General features: G+C 49.7%; 1 protein-coding gene across 7 annotated transcripts in view; it reads right to left on the minus strand.

Annotated features, from left to right (window-relative positions):
• kidins220b (kinase D-interacting substrate 220b) overlaps window positions 1–1,524 on the minus strand; it is a 185,293-nt gene extending 183,769 nt beyond the window's left edge. For 5 of the 7 annotated variants that reach the window (XM_085996358.1, XM_085996361.1, XM_085996360.1 and 2 more), the window contains exon 1: window positions 1,382–1,523. The gene's annotated coding sequence lies outside the window, so the exon portion shown is untranslated. Of the gene's footprint in view, window positions 1–1,381 lie in introns of all 7 variants that reach the window. The other 2 variants (XM_085996355.1, XM_085996353.1) reach the window with 1 other exon arrangement.
• Between the last annotated feature and the right edge of the window lie 14,741 nt (window positions 1,525–16,265).

The raw sequence follows: 16,265 nt of genomic DNA on the forward strand, positions 1-16,265 counted from the left end.
CCTCACAATCAATGAGCTGATCCCCCGGGTCTCCCACCTCACAATCAATGAGCTGATCCCCCGGGTCTCCCACCTCACAATCAATGAGCTGATCCCCCGGGTCTCTCCTCACAATCAATGAGCTGATCCCCCGGGTCTCCCCTCACAATCAATGAGCTGATCCCCCGGGTCTCCCACCTCACAATCAATGAGCTGATCCCCCGGGTCTCTCCTCACAATCAATGAGCTGATCCCCCGGGTCTCCCACCTCACGATCAATGAGCTGATCCCCCGGGTCTCCCACCTCACAATCAATGAGCTGATCCCCCACCTCACAATCAATGAGCTGATCCCCTGGGTCCCCCACCTCACAATCAATGAGCTGATCCCCCGGGTCTCTCCTCACAATCAATGAGCTGATCCCCCGGGTCTCCCACCTCACGATCAATGAGCTGATCCCCCGGGTCTCCCACCTCACAATCAATGAGCTGATCCCCCGGGTCTCTCCTCACAATCAATGAGCTGATCCCCCGGGTCTCCCACCTCACGATCAATGAGCTGATCCCCCGGGTCTCTCCCCACAATCAATGAGCTGATCCCCCGGGTCTCCCACCTCACAATCAATGAGCTGATCCCCCGGGTCTCCCCTCACAATCAATGAGCTGATCCCCGGGTCTCCCACCTCACAATCAATGAGCTGATCCCCCGGGTCTCTCCTCACAATCAATGAGCTGATCCCCCGGGTCTCCCCTCACAATCAATGAGCTGATCCCCCGGGTCTCCCCTCACAATCAATGAGCTGATCCCCCGGGTCTCCCACCTCACAATCAACGAGCTGATCCCCCGGGTCTCTCCTCACAATCAATGAGCTGATCCCCCGGGTCTCCCACCTCACAATCAATGAGCTGATCCCCCGGGTTTCCCACCTCACAATCAATGAGCTGATCCCCCGGGTCTCCCACCTCACAATCAATGAGCTGATCCCCCGGGTCTCCCCTCACAATCAATGAGCTGATCCCCCGGGTCTCTCCTCACAATCAATGAGCTGATCCCCCGGGTCTCCCCTCACAATCAATGAGCTGATCCCCCGGGTCTCCCCTCACAATCAATGAGCTGATCCCCCGGGTCTCCCCTCACAATCAATGAGCTGATCCCCCGGGTCTCCCCTCACAATCAATGAGCTGATCCCCCAGGTCTCCCACCTCACAATCAATGAGCCGATTCAAATCGGCAATAATAACAGCCACAGGCAGCGAAGGGTCGTTTCTGAATATCAGCGTAAAGGGCGCGGGTCCTCGGGGAAAGAGCCCGACCCGCGGAGCCGCCACTTCACCATAAAACACAATAAACATCAGACCTCAGCCTTTCAACCCTCACTCAACACAGGCTCGGGTTCACTCACCCACTACTTTCTTTATATATAAAACGCCGCTCCTCACGCCGAAGCTCCAATGTGGTTGTTGATATAATTTGTTTTCTCTATTGTGATGGAGACAGCGGCATCGCCCGGGCAGCCATTTTACCGCCAACCGACTGGCGGTCACGTGCCCCCCCGCTTGACGTCACGGAGACAATACCGCCTCTCTCCCCAAAAAAACCAAAGTCCTTGTGTTCCAGCAAAGATCCAGACATCAGGGACCCAAAATAAATTTCACACTAGGAACAACCAAAATTGAACAAACCACTAACTACACATACTTGGGCTTAAAAATCAGGTCTACGGGAAATTTTCATCTGGCTGTGAATGAACTGAAAGAGAAAGCAAGAAGGGCTTTCTATGCCATTAAAAAATCAATCCAAATAGAAATCCCAATTAGCATTTGGCTCAAAATTTTTAAATCAGTAATTGAACCAATTGCACTCTATGGCAGTGAAGTGTGGGGACCGCTAACACAACAAGAATTTGCAAAATGGGACAAACACCCAATTGAGATCCTACATGCAGAATTCTGTAAAAGTATCCTCCGGACTCAAAGGAAAACCGTAAACAATGCATGCAGGGTAGAACTAGGCCAATATCCATTAATAATCACTATCCAAAAAAGAGCCACCAAATTTTGGAAACACCTAAAAATGAGCAACCCCCACTGCTATCATTCCGAAGCCCTGAAATGCCAAGAGAGGACCATAAAGAAGAATACCCTCAGTCAACTAGTCCTGGGACTCAGTGAAGTAACTACTAACACTACTAACAATAACCAGCCCCAGGACAGTGACAGCGTAACACAAAGAATTTGACCCAACACAATCGTCACTAAGCAAAAGGAAAAATATCTGTCATATTGGGCAGAAACAACAAAAACCCAAAACAAACTCAATTGCTACTTGGCCCTAAACAGACAATACAACATGGCTGATTACCTGACCATGGTAAAGGATAGCAAACTGAGAAAAACCTTGACAATGTACAGACTTAGTGAACACAGCCTGGCGATCGAAAAAGGTAGACACAGGCAGACCCGGCTACCAAGAGAGTACAGGATATGCTCTCACTGCAGTCAGGGAGTGGTGGAGACAGAGATGCACTTCCTCACAGCTTGTAGAAAATATCAGGGCATAAGGGAGAATTTCTACCCAAAATTCACAAAAATATGCCCGGAATTCAGAAATTTGAATGACGACCAAAAACTCCCATACCTACTAGGGGAAGAGAGAAATTGTGTAACCTTAGCGGCACACTATGTTACAGCTTGCCATAAACAGAGGGACAACCACTAAATATAAGAAAAGAGTATATACAAATTATATGAATGTATATTTATACACTCAAGGATATATCTGTTTATACACTGTATGGATAAATCTGTATTTATGTGTTCAACCATGAATGTTTTTCGATGCTTTGGCAACATAAGATGTACCTTGTCATCATCATGCCAATAAAGCGATTTGAATTGAATTGAATTGAGTGTTGGTCAGTACCGACTCTCTCCACAGGGAGTGCTGGATAATACAGCCTTTCTCCACTGGGCGTGCGGGACAATACCGCCTCTCTCCACAGGGAGTGCTGGACAATACCGCCTCTCTCCACTGGGAGTGCTGCTCAATACTGCCTCTCTCCACTGGGAGTGCTCAGTCTGTCAAATTAGGTAACCACACCTCCCCCCCTCCCCGACCCTGAACACGGGGGCCCCACAAGGATGTGTGCTGAGCCCCCTCCTCTACTCCCTCTTCACCCACGACTGTGTGGCTGTTAATGGTTCCAACACCATCATCAAGTTTGCAGATGACACCATGGTAGTAGGCCAGATCACCAACAACGATGAGTCAGCCTATAGGGAGGAGGTCCAGCATCTCGTGAAGTGGTGCGTCGACAACAACCTGGCCCTTAACACCAAGAAAACAAAGGAAATAATCGTGGACTTCAGGAAGTCCAAAGGCAGAAGTCACACCCCCATCCACATCAATGGGGCGGAGGTGGAAAGGGTGGCCAGCTTTAAGTTCCTCGGAGTCCACATCACGGAAGACCTCTCCTGGTCCCTCAACACCTCCTCTCTGGTGAAGAAGGCCCAGCAGCGCCTATATTTCTTGAGGAGGCTGAAGGGATGTAATCTGTCACCCCTGATCCTCTCTAACTTCTACCGCTGCACTATAGAGAGCATCCTGACAAACTGTATCACGGTATGGTATGGCAGCTGTAGCTCCCATGACCGGAAAGCCCTGCAGCGGGTAGTCAAAACTACCCAACGCATTACCGGCACCCGGCTACCGACCATAGAGCATATATATCAGAAACGCTGCCTACGGAGGGCACGGTCCATCGTCAAAGACCCTACCCACCCCAGCCACAGTCTGTTCGCCCTCCTACCATCTGGAAGATGCTACAGATGCATTCACACCCGTACAACCAGATTTAGGAACAGCTTCTTTCCCAGGGCTGTCATCCTACTGAACTCCACAAATAAACACTAAAGCCTGCACATCTGCCAATGCACTTTATTATGGTCATATTTATGCTAATCTACTGCAAGCCAAATGTATAAATGTATGTTGAATGTTTAAGTGTCCTAATCCAAATTGTACACTCTCGGGAGCCGCAAGCCTACATTTCGTTGTACTGCACTTGTGCACTAACAATGACAATAAAAGTTGATTTGATTTTGATTTTGATTTTTTTTGGGGAGTGCTGGTCAATACCGCCTCTCTCCACTGGGAGTGCTGGACAATACCGCCTCTCTCCACTGGGATTGCTGGACAATACCGCCTCTCTCCAGTGGGAGTGCAGGACAATACCGCCTCTGTCCACTGGGAGTGCTGGTCAATACCGCCTCTCTCCACAGGGAATGCTGGTCAATACCGCCTCTCTCCACTGCGAGTGCTGCTCAATACCGCCTCTCTCAACTGGGCGTGCTGGACAATACAGTCTCTCTCCGCTGGGCGTGCGTGACAATACCGCCTCTCTCCACAGGGAGTGTTGGACAATATCGCCTCTGTCCACAGGGAGTGCTGGCCAATACCGCTTCTCTCCACAGGGAGTGCTGTGGACAATACCGCCTCTCTCCACAGGAATTGCTGTACAATACCGTGTCTCTCCACTGGGAGTGCTGGTCAATACCGCCTCTCTCCACTGGGAGTGCTGGACAATACCGCCTCTCTCCACTGGGAGTGCTGGTCAATACCACCTGTCTCCACAGGGAGTGCTGGTCAATATCGCCTCTCTCCACTGGGTGTGCTGGTCAATAACACCCCTCTCCACAGGGAGTGCTGTTCAATACAGCCTCTCTCCACTGCGAGTGCTGCTCAATACCGCCTCACTCCACTGGGAGTGCTGGACAATAGCGCCTCTCTCCACTGGAAATGCTGGTCAATAACGCCTCTCTCCACAGGGAGTGCTCGACAATACCGCCTCTCTCCACTGGGAGTGCTCGACAATACAGTCTCTCTCCACTGGGAGTGCTGGACACAATGCAGCCTCTCTCCACTGGCAGTGCTGGACACAATTTCTAGAGGTGGTCACCCCGCAGCTTAAGAGTATGCAAGCAGAGAGGGAATGGGTGACCGCCAGACAGAAGAGGAGGACCAGGCAGGTAGTGCAGGAGTTCCCGGAGTGCATCGTGTGCTCTCCAACCAGTATTCTGTTGTAAGTAATGGTGAGGGCGATGGTTCCTCGGGAGTGCAGCCAGAGTCAAGTCCAAGGCACCATGGGTGGCTCAGCTGCGTGGGTGGGGGTGGGGGTGGGGGGGGAGGAAAAAGAGTGTAAGAGCGATAGTGCGGGAGCAGACAGACGTTTCTGCGGCAGCAGACTTGACTCCAGGATGGTATGTTTCCTCCCTGGTGCCAGGGTCAAGGATGTCGCTGAGTGGCTGCAGAACACTTTGATGGGGGAGGGTGAAAAGCCAGAGGTTGTTGTCCATATTGGTACCAACGACATAGGCAGAAAGAGGGATGAGGTCCTGCAGGCAGAGCTTAGGGAGCTAGGAGAGAGATTAAAAAGTAGGACCTCAAAGGTAGTAATCTCTGGATTACTCCTGGTGCCATGTGCTAGTGAGTACAGAAATAGGAGGATAGAACAGAGGAATGCGTGGCTGGAGAGATGGTGCAGGAGGGAGGGCTTTAGATTCCTGAGGCATTGGGACCATTTCTGGGGAAGGTGGGACCTGTACAAGCCGGATGGGTTACACCTCAACAGAGCCGGGACCAATATTCTCGCGGGGAGGTTTGTTAATGCTGTTGGGGAGGGTTTAAACTAACTTGGCAGGGGGGTGGGCACCAGCATATAGGAGTAGAAAAGAGGAATAAGATGCATAAAAGAGTGGGTGTGTTGGATAGTACTAGAGAAGATAGTACTAGAGGCGGTAGTAGTAGCATATTAGACAGGAGCAGACTAAGAAAGACTACGAAAAATTTAAAAATGTGTTTAGAATGCATGTACGGAAACGCACAAAGTGTGGTGAATAAGGTTGGTGAGCTACAAGCACAATTAGTTGTGTGGCAATATGATGTGGCAATAATGGAAGCATGGCTTAAAAATGGTGAGAACTGGGCACTTAATAGTCAAGGGTACAAGGTGTTCAGAAAAGATAGGGATGGAAAAAAGGGAGGTGGGTGGCAGTCAGTACTGATTAAGGAAGACATTGTAGTGTTGGAAAGGGAGGATGTTCTTGAGGACAGAATCCATTTGGTTAGACTTGGGGAGCAAAAAAGGTATGATCACGCTATTGGGGGTATTCTGTAGGCCTCCAAATAGTGAGAGGGAGGTAGAGGAGCAAATCTGCAGGGAAATCGCAGAGATATGCAAGAGCTACAGAGTGGTGATATTGGGGGACTTTAATTACCCAAATATCGATTGGGATAATGCTAGGGTAAAGGGAAAGGAGGGGGAGGAATTTCTGAAATGTGTTCAGGAAAATTTCCTTGACCAATATCTTCTTGGCCCAACTAGGAAGGAGGAATTGCTGGATCTAGTGCTGGGGAATGAGATGGGCCAGGTCGACTAAGTGTCTGTGGGAGAACACTTGGGTATGAGTGATCATCGTATCATAAGATTTAGATTAGCAATGGAGAGGGGCAAGGAACAATCTAGAGTGGAACTTCTAAACTGGGACAGGGCTAACTTCAATGGGATGTGAAAGAATGTAGCCAGAGTAAAATGTAACCAAAGACTGACAGGAAAAATTGTAACAGAACAATGGGTGATCTTTAAGGAGGAGATGTTCCAAGTACAGGCTAGGTACATTCCAACAAGAGGGAAGGGTAAGGGAACCAAAGCAAGGGCTCCTGGGATGACAAGGGAGATAGAGAAGATGATGAAACAAAGAGGGTGTATGATGCATGTCAGGTGAATTCTTTAAGGGAGAACCAGACCAAATACAATAAGTTGAGAAGGGATGTGAAGATGAAAATAAGATTGGCAAAGAGAGAATATGAGAGTAGAATGGTGGTGAACATAAAAGGGAACCCAAAAATCTTCTGCCGGCATGTAAACAGTAAGCGGGTAGTAAGAGGCAGGGTGGGGCTTATTAGAGACAAAGAAGGTGATATATGCTTAGAGGTGCAGGGCAAGGCTAGAATACTCAATGAGTACTTTGTATTGGTGTTTACTAAGGAGGTGGATGCTGACAAAATATCGGTAGAAGTGGAAAAGGTAGAAGCAATGGAAGGGGTGAAAATTGATAGACAGGATGTACTAGAAAGGTTGGGTATGCTTAGAGTTGACAAGTCGCCTGGTGAAGGTGGCTTGCATCACAGGTTGCTAAGGGAATTGGGGGAGGAGATAGCGGAAGGGCTTGCCATAATTTTCCAATCTTCCCTAGATGCGGGGGAGGTGCCTGAGGAATGGAAAGTGGCAAATGTGACACCATTGTTCAAGAAAGGGTGTAAGGATAATCTTAATAACTATAGGCCGGTCAGTTTAACATCAATGGTGGGTAAAGTTTTAGAAACAATAATCAAGGAAAAATTAACGGGCATTTGGAGAGGTTTAAGCTAATTAAGGTGAGCCAACATGGGTTTGTAAAAGAAAGATCATGTTTGACTAATCTAATTAAATTTTTTGATGAAGTAACAGAGAGGATTGATGAAGGGAATGCAATGGATGTTGTCTACCGGGATTTTCGGAAGGCGTTTGACAAAGTACCACATAGAAGGCTGGTTAACAAAATTGAGGCTCATGGAAAAGGTGGGTCAGTGACAGCTTGGATAAGGAATTGGCTTAAGGACAGAAAACAGCGAGTTGTGGTAAATGGCTGTTTTTCAGACTGGAGGATGGTAGACAGTGGTGTTCCCCAAGGGTCAGTGCTGGGGCCACTACTTTATATATAAATAAATGACCTGGATATTAGAATACAGAGTAGAATTTCTAAATTTACCAATGACACCAAACTTGGGGGTCTGGCAAACAGTAATGATGATATCAATCGACTGCAACAGGACATAGAAAGGCTAGCAGGATGGGCAGACAAGTGGCAGGTGGAATTTAATAGAGAGAAATGTGAGGTGATGCATTTTGGCAGAAGGAACAGGGAGAGGTAATATACACTTAATGGCACAGTTTTAAAGAGTGTGCAGGGACAGAGGGACCTGGGAGTTAATGTGCATAGGTCCCTGAAGGTGGCAGGACATATTGAGAGAGTGGTTAGCAAAGCTTATGGGATCTTGGGCTTCCTAAATAGAGGTATTGAGTACAAAAGTAGAGAAGTTATGCTGAACCTTTATAAAGCGCTGGTTAGGCCACAACTGGAGTGTTGCGTCCAGTTCTGGTCACCACACTTTAGGAAGGATGTAAAGGCCCTTGAGAGGGTGCAGAGGAGATTTACCAGAATGGTTCCGGGGATGGGGGATCTTAGCTACAAAGACAGGTTGGAGAAGCTGGATTTGTTTTCATTAGAGCAAAGGAGGGTGAGGGGTGATTTGATAGAGGTGTACAAGATTATGACGGGTTTGGATAGGCTAGACGGGCAAAGGCTGTTCCCACTACTTGATGGTACAAGGACTAGGGGACACCAATTTAAGGTGTTGGGCAAGAGATATAGGGGGGGATGTGAGGAAAAACTTTTTTACGCAGCGAGTGGTGAGGACCTGGAACTCGCTGCCGACGGAAGTGGTGGAAGCGGAGACACTCGATGTTTTCAAGGGGAGACTGGATAGGTACTTGAGGGAAATAAACTTGCAGGGCCACGGGGATAGAGCGGGGCAATGGGACGGACTGGATTGCTCTACAGAGAGCCAGCATGGACCTGATGGGCCGAATGGCCTCCTTCTGTGCCATTATGACTCCCTGACTCTATGACGATACAGGCTCTCTCCACTGGGAGTGCTGGACAATACAGCCTCTCTCCTGCTGGACAATACAGCCTCTGTCCACTGGGAGTGCTCGACAGAATACAGCCTCTCTCCACAGGGAGCGCTGGACAATACAGCCTCTCTCCACAAGGAGCGCTGGACAATACAGCCTCTCTCCACAGGGAGCCTGGGGACAATATAGCCTCTCTCCACTGGAAGCCCAGGGAAAATACACCCTCTCTCCACAGGGAGTGCTGGACACAATACAGCCTCTCTCTACCGGGAATGCTGGACAATACAGCCTCTCTCCACAGGGAGGGCTGGACAATACAGCTTCTCGCCACTGGGAGCCTGGGGACAATACAGCCTCTCTCCATGGGGAGTGCTGAACAATACAGCCTCTGTACACTGCGATTGCTTGACATAATACAGCCTCTCTCCACAGGGAGCCCGAAGACAATACTGCCTCTCCACGGGGAGCCCGGAGACAATACAGCCACCCTTCACAAGGAGCCCAGGGACACAATACAGCCTCTCTCCACTGGGAGCCCGGGGACAATACAGCCTCTCTCCACTGGGAGTCTGGGGGCAATACAGCCTCTCTCCACAGGGAACGCGGGGACAATACAGCCTCTCTCCACAGGGAGAGCTGGACAAAACAGCCTCTCTCCACAGGGAGCCCATGGACAATACAGCCTCTCTCCACAGGGAGCCTGGGGGCAATACAGCCTCTCTCCACAGGGAGCCCGGGGACAATACAGCCTCTCTCCACAGGGAGCCCGTGGACAATACAGCCTCTCTCCACAGGGAGCCCGTGGACAATACAGCCTCTCTCCACAGGGAGCCCGGGGACAATGCAGCCTCTCTCCACAGGGAGCCCGTGGACAATACAGCCTCTCTCCACAGGGTGTGCTGGACAATACAGCCTCTCTCCATGGGGAGTGCTGGACAAGACAGCCTCTGTACACTGGGAGTGCTGGACAATAGAGCCTCTATCCACTGGGAGTGCTGGACAATACAGCCTCTCTCCACAGGGAATGCGGGGACAATACAGCCTCTCTCCACAGGGAGAGCTGGACAATACAGCCTCTCTGCACAGGGAGAGCTGGACAATACAGCCTCTCTGCACAGGGAACGCGGGGACAATACAGCCTCTCTCCACTGGGAGTGCTGGACAATACAGCCTCTCTGCACAGGGAGAGCTGGACAATACAGCCTCTCTTCACAGGGAACGCGGGGACAATACAGCCTCTCTCCACTGGGAGTGCTGGACAATACAGCCTCTCTCCACAGGGAACGCAGGGACAATACAGCCTCTCTCCACAGGGAACACTGGACAATACAGCCTCTCTCCACAGGGAGAGCTGGACAAAACAGCCTCTCTTTACAGGGAGCCCGGGGACAATACAGCTCTCTCCACTGGGAGTGCTGGACAATACAGCCTCTGTCCACTGGGAGTGCTGGACAATACAGCCTCTGTCCACAGGGAACACGGGGACAATACAGCCTCTCTCCACAGGGACAGCTGGACAAAACAGCCTCTCTCCACAGGGAGCCTGGGGACAATACAGCCTCTGTCCACTGGGAATGCTGGACAATAAAGCCACTCTTCACTGGGAGCGCTGGACATAATACAGCCTCTCTCCATGGGGAGCCTGGAAACAATACAGCCACCCTCCACAAGGAGCTCAGACACAATACAGCCTCTCTCCACAGGGAACCTGGGGACAATACAGCATCTTTCCACAGGGAGTCCGGGGACAATACAGCCTCTCTCCACTGGGAGCCTGGGGACATTACAGCCTTTCTCCACAGGGAGCCTGGGGACATTACAGCCTCTCTCCACAGAGAGCCCAGGGACAATACAGCCTCTCTCCACTGGTAGTGCTGGACAATACAGCCTCTCTCCACTGGGAGTGCTGGACACAATACAGCCTCTCTCCACTGGGAGTGCTGGACAATACAGCCTCTCTCCACTGGTAGTGCTGGACAATACAGGCTCTCTCCACTGGGAGCGCTGGACAATACAGCCTCTCTCCACTGGGAGTGCTGGACAATACAGCCTCTCGCCACTGGGAGTGCTGGACAATACAGCCTGTTCTGGACTTATGGACATTATGGACATTTTACATGCAGATAGCACCCTCTGGTGGTGGTTATTGTGTTAGCAGTGTTTGTATACAGCAGAGGTCATTTGACCTTTCTACATTTCTTCCTGTTTGACCCAGGAAGTAGAATTCCAGAAAGAGCCTAGCAGCGCAATGGAGAATCTGCCATGAGGGGTTCCATCCTCAATCCAATGTAATCTGATCTCATATGTTAGGCCAGGCGCAATATCTGTGAGTATCTTTGTTTGTTAGCATAATAGCAACTTTGTCAGTGCGGTATTTTGACAATACTATGTTTATGAGAAGTAATAGTTGATATTTACAGAAGTACAGTCCAAATGTTAGTTAGTTATACAATTAGTCTATTCTACTGTTGTAAATATGTTTATATCTTATGTAATATCGAATGTATAGTACTCAGTTTATGTACAAAATATACTTTGTCTTTGTTTACAGTTTCACAAATTTGTTCAAGTAAAGCTTCAAACAGCGAAATGGCTTCACGAGGAATTATTTGAATAAGTGTTTAACTTGCTGGATAACTAGATAGGAACACGTCTAGCGAGGCCAGTACAGTGAAAAGATAGCAATATGGCTAGCTGTGAAGAGTGGAGCAGCAGGAACTCAGAGTGAGCCTTAACCTCGTAGACCACACCTACCTCACATCAACATGTCAGAAGATAATAACGAAAATGCTATGCAGCAAGGAGAAGACCTTAAAGAGGCAGACGAAACTGTAGAATGTGACAATCGGTCTATAAGCTCCAGTTACTTCAGATCGCAAGCTGGTTCACGGTCACCAAGTTGAACGCCAGGCTGAACAGGCCCGTCTCCAAGCCACATTAGACGCTCTGCAGCAACAAAAAGAGATAGATGCTGCATTAGCTGAGACACAAGTATTCGAGGCAATTTTGGAGGGAGCTGATCCCGAGACAGCTTACAAACCTTTAATTCCCGTTTCGCGGCAGAGTCGACGACAGCGCACCATAGATTACGTGAGCGACCATGCCGACATACAGTCTACAAGAGAAAGGGATGAAGGCCCGCACATCTCTACAGATGCAAGCACTTCATATAACATGCCCCAAGTTGCCAACCAAGGTCAAAGTAGACAGCGTGCCTCAAGCCGCAGAGTCTCCCCCAGCAGGACGGAAGACACGGTGCAGAGGAATAGAACGCTGGATAGAGAAAGTCAGCAGCGAACCCCCTCTCGTTTCCTTGAGACCCCCAACAGAACCCCTATTCAGGGCAACCCTGGCACAGGTCCCAGTACCTACGACCTTGCCAAATACCTTGCACGCACCCAGCTGGTGACTACAGGGTTAACCAAGTTTGATGACAGGCCGGAAAATTATCGGGCTTGGAAGTCCTGTTTCCACGATGCCATATCGGGCTTAGACCTGTCGGCAGGAGAAGAGCTCGGCCTCCTTATCAAATGGCTCGGCCCAGAGTCAGCCGGACAGGCATGCAGGATAAAAGCGGCCAATGTGGGACATCTGCCAGTGGGGTTGAAGACGGCATGGGCGAGGCTGGAAGAAAGCTACGGCTCGCCTGAAGCCATTGAAAGGGCTCTCTTTGACAGGTTGGAGAACTTTCTGAGGTTGACGAGTAAGGGACCCCAGAAGCTCCGCGACCTTGGAGATCTGCTGTTGGAACTCGAAGCCGCAAAGCAGGACGGCTACCTACTCGGTCTATCGTACTTAGACACTTCCAGAGGGGTAAGTCCCATCATTGAGATGCTTCCATCTAACCGGCAGGAGAAGTGGATAACGTTTGGATCAAAGTTCAAGCTAAAGCACAACGTGGCCTTCCCACCATTCTCTACGGTTGCCAAATTCATCCGTAAAGAAGCCAAAGCCAGGAACGACCCCAGTTTCAACCTCTTCTCCTCCCACCCAGCACTTGCCAGAAGAGACAAGTTTGACAGACATGGAAAGACACCAATATCTGTCCACAAAATGCAAGTGTCCTCAACTGAGAACACAAAGATTCAGAAGAAACCTGAGGATATGAGCAAACAATGCCCTATCCACAACAAGCCCCGTCCTTTAAAGAAGTGCAGAGGCTTCAGGGAGATGTCCCTGGAAGATCGGAAACAATATCTTAAAGAGAACTTTATATGTTTCAAGTGCTGCTCTTCCACGAAACATCTCGCCAAGAACTGCAAGGTAGATGCAAAATGCACAGAATGTGAAAGTGATCGGCACATTTCAGCACTCCACCCAGGCCCAGCTCCTTGGAAATCAGAGTCGCCTCCTCCTGCCTCAGAGCACGGCGGGGAGAGAGAGGGAGCTGCCAGTCCGGAGATTACATCCAGGTGCACCGAGGTGTGTGGAGAAGGAGTGAGCGCAAGAGCATGCTCCAAGATATGCCTCGTTAATGTGTACCCTGTAAGACGTCGCCAAGAATCTGAGAAGATGTATGCCATACTAGACGAACAAAGCAATCGTTCTCTAGCAAGATCCGAGTTCGTCAACATCTTCAAGATCAAAGGAAGTCCATCGCCTTACACGCTGAAGACGTGTGCTGGACTTTCAGAGACAGCCGGCAGGAGGGCCTGCGGTTATGTTGTTGAGTCAGCCGATGGGAAGATTAGCCTCCCCCTTCCTACACTCATCGAATGTAATCAAGTCCCTGACAACTGTTCTGAGATTCCCACTCCGAATGCAGCTCGTCATCACCATCATCTGAGACGCATTGCAGACGAGATCCCACCTCTTGATCCAGATGCAGGCATACTTCTGTTGTTGGGAAGGGACATCCCGAGGGTACATAAGGTAAGGAAACAGATCAACAGTCCACATGACGCCCCTTTCGCCCAAAGGCTAGACCTCAGCTGGGTCGTTGTTGGAGATGTGTGCCTCAAGGGAGCTCACAAGGCATCTCAGGTGAGCACACTCAAGACTTCCATCTTGGAGAATGGTCGTCCAAGCTACCTTACCCCATGCAGTAGTCAGATCCGAGTGACAGAGAAGTTCAGTCATACGGCTCAGCCTCAGAAAACCCCAGCGCTGATCTCTGCAGACAGCACACAGATGATGCTCACTGGAGAGAACCCGGGTCAGTCAGTCTTCTGTCGCACCGCCAACGACCACAAACTTGCTCCATCGATCGGCGACATGAGGTTCCTCCAGATTATGGACAATGAGGTCTCTCGTGACAGCTCTAACAGCTGGGTTGCACCCTTACCCTTCCAGAACCCCAGACGACAGCTGCCAAACAACAGGGAGTATGCCTATAATCGTCTTAACTCACTCCGTCGCACACTAGAGCAGAAGCCAAAGATGAAAGCACACTTCCTAGAATTTGTAAAGAAAATGCTTGTCAACAATCATGCAGAGAGAGCTCCTCCACTCCAGGAAGGCCAAGAGTGTTGGTACCTCCCTTCCTTCAGAGTCTATCACCCCAAAAAGCCGGAACAGATCCGCGTGGTGTTTGACTCCAGTGCACCATATCACGGAGTCTCTCTCAACGACATACTCCTCACGGGGCCCGATCTTAACAACAGCCTCTTGGGAGTACTCAAGAGATTCAGGAAAGAGCCCGTCGCCATCACTGCCGATATCCAGCACATGTTTCATTGCTTTGTGGTGAGAGAAGACCACAGAGACTTCCTCCGCTTCCTGTGGTATCGGGACAACAACCCCAACAGAGACATTGTGGACTACAGAATGCGTGTCCATGTCTTTGGGAATAACCCATCCCCTGCTGTCGCCATATATGGACTGAGGAGGGCTGCCAAGGAAGAAGACGACGACTTTGGCAGTGATGTGAGAGGGTTCATCGAACGAGAGTTCTATGTCGACGACGCACTGAAGTTATTCCCGACCAAAGCAGAGGCCATCAGTACCCTCGGACAAGCTCAGGAACTACTTGCACTATCCAACCTCAGGCTGCACAAGATAGCCTCTAACAGACCAGCAGTGATGGAGGCATTCCCCCCTGAAGATCGTGCTAAGGACGTCAAGGATCTAGACCTCTTCACTGATAACCTCCCCCTACAGCGTAGCCTAGGAGTGTCTTAGAACATAGCAACAGACACGTTCACATTCCAAGTCTTAGATGCCAAGAAACCCTTCACACGTAGAGGAGTGCTCTCTACAGTCAACAGCCTATACGACCCTCTCGGCTTCTTAGCCCCTGTCACCATACAAGGCAGGCTGCTCCTCAGGGAACTCTCCACATGCGCTGAAGAGTGGGATTCACCTCTCCCTGAAGAGATGGAAGCGGAGTGGGACAGATGGAGAGACTCACTCCAAGACTTACAGGAGATCCGAATACCTCGCTGCTATACGTCTTTCTCTCCCTTAAATGCCCAATTCAAAGAGCTTTGTGTCTTTGCAGACGCATCTGCTAAGGCCATTGCAAGTGTGACTTATCTGAAGGTCACCACTCAAGATGGACAAAGCAAAATCGGCTTTGTTTTTGATAGGGGCAAGTTGGCGCCCCAGCCAGACCTCACCATACCCAGATTGGAACTGTGCGCAGCAGAACGCAACCTACCCCCTCACAGCAGTCTACGGAAGCTGCATCCTATCGTTGACACCGACGGACTGTCTCTGAGGTGGTTTTTCTTTTGTCGCCAGAGGACTCCAGTGACAAGTAGAGTTCGGACTATGTGGAGTCGTTAACGACCCCAGACGGGGAGTGTTCTGGACTTATGGACATTATGGACATTTTACATGCAGATAGCACCCTCTGGTGGTGGTCATTGTGTTAGCAGTATTTGTATGCAGCAGAGGTCATTTGACCTTTCTACCTTTCTTCCTGTTTGATCCAGGAAGTAGAATTCCAGAAAGAACCTAGCAGCGCAATGGAGAATCTGCCATGAGGGGTTCCATCCTCAATCCAATGTAATCTGATCTCATATGTTAGGCCAGGCGCAATATCTGTGAGTATCTTTGTTTGTTAGCATAATAGCAACTTTGTCAGTGCGGTATTTTGACAATACTATGTTTATGAGAAGTAATAGTTGATATTTACAGAAGTACAGTCCAAATGTTAGTTAGTTATACAATTCGTCTATTCTACTGTTGTAAATATGTTTATATCTTATGTAATATCGAATGTATAGTACTCAGTTTATGTACAAAATATACTTTGTCTTTGTTTACAGTTTCACAAATTTGTTCAAGTAAAGCTTCAAACAACGAAACGGCTTCACGAGGAATTATTTGAATAAGTGTTTAACTTGCTGGATAACTAGATAGGAGCACGTCTAGCGAGGCCAGCACACAGCCTCTCTCCAGAGAGAGCCCGGGGACAATACAGCCTCTCTCCACAGGGAGCCCGGGGACAATACAGCCTCTCTCCACAGGGAGCTCGGGGACAATACATCTCTCTCCACTGTTAGTGCTGGACAATACAGCCTCTCTCCACTGGGAGTGCTGGACAATACAGCCTCTCTCCACTGGGAGTGCTGGACAATACAGCCTCTCTCCACTGGGAGTGCTGGAA

This window comes from Somniosus microcephalus, chromosome 9 (genome assembly GCF_052327205.1).
Source record: "Somniosus microcephalus isolate GS21.2 chromosome 9, FLI_Smic_1.0, whole genome shotgun sequence".
NCBI lineage: Eukaryota > Metazoa > Chordata > Chondrichthyes > Squaliformes > Somniosidae > Somniosus > Somniosus microcephalus.